We start from the raw sequence: 6,044 nt of genomic DNA, 5'->3' as shown, positions 1-6,044 counted from the left end.
TACAATGCAAGTGTTAAACTCTGAACTGCCAAAGACCCACAAGGCACCTCGTGATAGGTCTTGTTTTAGAAGAGGAACTAGCGGTTAGGAAATCACAACTGTGAATGATTCGTGTATTACAAGTCATATGGAAAAGGGGTATATAACAAAAGAGAGGATGTTCTTTCTGGTATTAAAAAAAATGATATTTTGTGAAAACTCCAAACAGGAGATTATGACTTTGGGGCCTTAACAGGTAGGAGGACATTTCAAATGGAAAAGTTAGAATGGCTATTCCTCTTCTGAAGAAGAGGAGGAAATGAAGGAATAATAGAAGAAAGGTGAAGAGGAAGAAGATGGAAAAGGAACAAGAGGAGGAAGAAAGTGAAGAGGAGGTTGAAAAAAAGAGGAAAGGAGATAAAAGAGGAGGGAGATGAGGAGGAAGAAGAGAGTATGAAAGTTGAGACTGTCATACACCACTACAGTCCAATTTGATCGCATTATCCCCTTGCTATCCACAGTTCCCTCCAGTACATCTTTCTCTCAAATTCATTCCTCTGTTTTCTAAAAACGGTATAACATACTGAGTTCATTTAGTGCTATCCAGAGGTACCTGAGTGTAGAGCTGACCAATAGAGCCTGAGCAAATTCCAGTGGCTCATGCCTAAATAAAGTTGATTCTCAGTCCCCAAATAGATGTTGGCAACCTGCATCTCCTCCTCAAGGCTTGGAGCCTTGAGAGCTCTTCAGTCATGATGCCGAAATGTTGGCAGGTTTGGTCTTGTGAGAGTCTTATGCAGATCACCACAGATGCTGAGAATTCACAGATGCAACATTCCTGTTGTGTCTAAAAACCACTGTTCTCCAGGAATCATCCCGGTCCTCTGGCTCTTACAGTGTTTCTGACCCCTCTTCCACTATGTTCCTTTGGGGGCACGGGAGTGTGTTATATATCTCTGAATCACTCATTCTCTGTAATAACACTCATCCACTGCAAAGCTTTTCTGATGAGGGGTGAGACAATTTTATCTCATGGTGATTTTATATAAATGTAGAAAAACATGTAAAAGAGACCATTAAAGAAACTATAACTGATCAAAAGGCAGTTATAGGCCCCTGTCCTAATGGATACATCTAGAAAACGACTCCCACACCTAATGATCAGGGAACATTGTGGGTACGGTAACAACAAGATTGTAAGAACCAGAGGATCAGGAAGTTTTCTGTGAGATTCTGTCTCTTCATAATGTCAGAAGTCACACCCATAAAGTCACAACCAAGGTGACTGCCCAAAAGGGAGCTGAACAAGGATGGTGACAACAGACATGTCAAAGTAGACAAAAGAAAGACCAGGGGCCCTCAACCCCATACAAAGAACTACAGACAACTAAGGAATATTGAGAGTGGAGAAAAATAATCTTCCTCAGGGAAGAGCACACCAATTGGCAGTCTAATACTGAACGCTCAGCCGTGAAAATATGCATACAAGTAACAATGTATATGCTGCAACAGTGTATATGCTGCAACAGTGTATATGCTGCAACAGTGTATATGCTGCAACAGTGTATATGCTGCAACAGTGTATATGCTGTAACAGTGTATATGCTGCAACAGTGTATATGCTGCAACAGTGTATATGCTGCAACAGTGTATATGCTGTAACAGTGTATATGCTGCAACAGTGTATATGCTGCAACAGTGTATATGCTGCAACAGTGTATATGCTGTAACAGTGTATATACTGTAACAGTGTATATGCTGCAACAGTGTACATGCTGCAACAGTGTATATGCTGTAACAGTGTATATGCTGCAACAGTGTATATGCTGCAACAGTGTATATGCTGCAACAGTGTATATGCTGCAACAGTGTATATGCTGTAACAGTGTATATGCTGCAACAGTGTATATGCTGCAACAGTGTATATGCTGCAATAGTGTATATGCTGCAACAGTGTATATGCTGCAACAGTGTATATGCTGCAACAGTGTATATGCTGCAACAGTGTATATAAGTGTATAACAAGAGACAGTGTATATGCTAACCAGGTTATATTTAAGAACACACACACGTACATATATATATGCACATGTAACAATTCATGAAAAGAGAGGCCATGAATTTGAAAGAGAAAAAGAAGAGTTTTGAGAGAAGAAAGAGAAGAGGGAATAAAAAATAATTTTAAAAGATAAAATGAAGAAATTGAGGCAAAGAAAAGCATTGGAAGGTGAGAAAACTTGAAAGAAGGGAGTGATTTTCAAGACCATGAAAGATACAGGACAGCTTTATCTAGTGATAATGTAAGAAAAGTCACACGTATACTTTTTAATTGTCCTTGTAGCCATTTAAAGAGAGTAAATAGAAACATATGTCTAATTTTGATAACACAGTCTAACTTAATACATCAAAAGCATCTACATGATGCAGGTAAAAATTATTAGCAACATGCTTTATAGTCATTTAGTCATGTGGAGTCTTCAGAATTGTGTGTGCATTTCACACTTAAAACAGATGTTAAAAAATAAATAAGTAAACAGATGTCAATTCAAGCTAACATGTGACAAATACCCCATAGCCATATAGAGCTAGTTGTTAAGTTGTGGAGAATTAGAAGCTTCCATAAACTACACAGAACCTGTACCCTACATTCTATTACCCAAGAGCTCCTGCTTCCAGACACTGAGCAAGCTTTTAGCAAAGGAGTGCCCCCCAGGCAAGCTGAGTGATGAGCCAAGAAGGTGAAGTGTCCCATGAACAAGTTGAGGCCGTACCAGGGTCTGTGCATGACAGAACGTGGATTCTCAGATCACAGAAGCCTTCAGCCCCATCCGTGTCTAGCTGGCTTTGGCTTTGCACCCCTTCGCAGTCAGCCCCACCAGCGCTTACTCAAGTTTCTCATTTCATCTTAAAACAACTCCCCTGCTCTACTCTCTCTGCACATGACTTTCTTTTCTGAAAACCAGAGCTCCAGAGGTCAGTACATATTATCTTCAAGTATCACCTGCCGTTTCCCTTGACTCCACTCTAGGTCAAGCCTAACTGTCATCTGTCCTCTGAGGCCACCTTTTTCAATGACAGCGGTCACCTGCATGTTGCAAAATCCAGCAACCAAATGCACAATCCTCGGCAATGTAGGCATCATTTTACATTTTTTCCCTAGAGCTCAGGGGTCTGCAGGGCTGTCCTTATCTTTTCGTCTGCCCCTTACCTCCTAAGCTGGACTCTTTGACTTCCTAATATTAACATGGTTCATCTCTCATCTCACACTTCCCACAAGGTAAAGGCTGGGGTGGGGGATATTTTGTATTTCCCCATTTCTTACTCCCAATACGCAAACAGCGTCATTCATATTTATCGTCATCCAATGAATTAGACAGTATATGAAATCCCTGATACTGGAAGCCTCGACAAATTGCCTGCGAGGAACACTCCTTTAGTTAACAGGCAAGCAAATCACTTTTGCTTCTGAAACCCAGTATAATCTGAGTAAGTTGGAATGGATGACCTTTCATTTAGTTACTCACTTCCGCCAGGTGCCAGATATAGCACCCTTGCACTAAATGTTCAGTGGGTGGGGACCCATATCATAAATGACGTTTGGCCTCATAAACATGACTGTCACTAACCCTTTTTTTCCCATGGGTAATTTTTTTGTTTGTTTGACAGTTTCATATGTTTATATAATGAACTTTAGTCATCTTTCGCCACCACCCCTCAACTCCTCTCATCTTCCTCTATGGATCCTTTCTCTACAAGTCTGCCTCCAGCCAGTATGTCTTCTTTTGGACGGTTTAATTGGAGTTTCTTGTCCCAGGGTGGATGACAGACTTGTGCAATCTAATTTCTGAACATGGGAAGTACACAGAGCAAGTATGAATGGGAGAAGACACGTCCTGCCAGATCTAGGGTTCCAACAGCACTCTTCCTTGTCGAGTTCAGAATTTGCATTTTGAGAAGACTCACAAAAGAAAAACTTGCTTCTAGCTACTTACTGGAAAACAGCAGGAGGCATTTGCTTGGCCAGGAAAGCTGCGGAGCAGGGAATCAGACATAGTCGGGCTAGGACATTCTGCAGATTAATAGCTAGAGTGTGCCTACCACTGGTCAGCAAAGGGTGTCTGCACTAGAGCCCCTCCTGCTGGCCCCATCCCCTAACCCCACGTGTATCTCGTGGGACCTGGAGGCTGGGTAGAACCTCCAGGGGGTCGGCGGAACTAGCGACTGCGTGGCCCTCCTCACGTGGCGCCCTTTGCGGTTGCTCCGGACACAACCGCAGCTGTGCTGCGTTGGATCCACAAGAGGTAATGAGGGACACATGGAGGTGGCAGCGCCACTGAGGCAGGTGCTGCCTGTAGGCATCCCAGAGCAGGAAGATCTGGACCTAACGACAACTCCTTCAGGATTGCCCCCTTCTAACCTTGGGATTGTAACAGAGTAGGGATTCCATGACCCTTGAGCAGATCACATTAAGAACAGGCGGTGGACACTACTTCCTGGTGAGTTTTAATTCAATACTAGCTTCTTTTTTCTCCCCAAAACAACCCTACAGGTGATTCTTGTCGCTGAGAAGAGCCTTTGAAGGAGTTTATTACGTTTTTTAAAAGTCGCCTAGTAACAGGTAAGTTTTTAACTCGAATTTTTCTTTCTATGCCTTTGTGCTTTTTCTCCTTGTCAAATGTCAATGGACCGATCTAAAGACAATATCCTGAATTTTAGATATAACTATATATAGTGATTGACAGAAAAGGGAAAAGATTGGTCAGACATTAGAGACATAGAGAAATTAGTGGGATTGGGGAGGCAAGTGTACAGGAGATGGGGGTGGAGATTGTCAAGTCCATATCTAACTAGAAAGCCACTCAAAACAAACGTGTTAGCCTTTTGGCTGGAAAAAAAAACCATAAGCCATCTCTTATTTGTTTTAGCAAAATTGATATATGTAAGAGTATTTACATAGCATATAGGCCGCCAGACTTCCCCCCCCCCCCCCCGGCAAAAAAAAATGGAACTAAGAGACTGAAGGTGGTCACAAGGTGATAAATTCTGTTCTTTTTTTATCCCTGGTTTTCTTTGGGTGCCCTTCTTCTCACACCCAAAGTTTTGTCCGCTGCAGTTCTGTCATTTAGAACAGATAGAACCAAATAATGTCATGACTTCTAGCTTTTACATCTTCTCAATCACAAACTCTGCCCGATCATCAGGGAAAGAGTTTACCCTGTGTCCCCACTAAGTATCTTAGATATCCATTTTTGTTCAGACCAGCTAGAATAAAAACAGTTTCTATGGGTGTTAAATATAGGAGCTGAAGGAGGGTCATGTGGTCCATAGAACACAGGAACCCTAACCCTCGCTGTCAGTGACAGAAACAGAGTTATCCTTGCCTTGCCTGCTGAACACTCGACTCTGGTTGTCTTGTTCGATAACTTAAGAAGCCTACAGAACTCTGTTTTCCAGCCTTCTCTGGTCTAGTGTAGGCATGTGACACAGATCCTTCTAGTCAGACACACCCTACCCCCACCCTAGACAGACTTGAACTCCTATGACACCAATAACAGGTAATAGGCTAAATCAAATGTAGCAAGGCTCTAAACTTCCCAGTGCAGCAATGTGGGCTTATGAGCTGGTGCTGGAGGCAATGATGTGATTGGAGCAGCTGTCGCTGAGTACTTGGCATAATCTAACTCAAGTGTGATAAATAAGCAAAGCTTCCTGAGAGGAAAATAGTAGTTTTGTCAAGATACTACTAGTCTGATATGCTCAACCATGTTCATAGGGGCCTTATTCATAATAGCCAGAACCTGGAAACAGCCTAAGTGTCCCTCAGTAGAAGAATGGATAAATAAACTGTGGTACATTTACACTATGGAATACTACTCAGCTATTAAAAACAAGGAATTCCCGAAATTTGTGGACAAATGGATGGAACTAGAATGATCATAATGAGTGAGTTAACCCAGAAGCAGAAAGAGTCACATGGTACATACTCATCCCTGCATACTAGCCCAAGGGGCATGTCCCATGAAAGTCTTCACTAACCAGGAAACTGGGACAGAGGGGAGGACATC

The sequence above is a fragment of the Acomys russatus genome, chromosome 5 (genome assembly GCF_903995435.1).
Source record: "Acomys russatus chromosome 5, mAcoRus1.1, whole genome shotgun sequence".
In the NCBI taxonomy this organism is placed as follows: Eukaryota; Metazoa; Chordata; class Mammalia; order Rodentia; family Muridae; genus Acomys; species Acomys russatus.
This window is presented reverse-complemented; position numbering follows the sequence as displayed.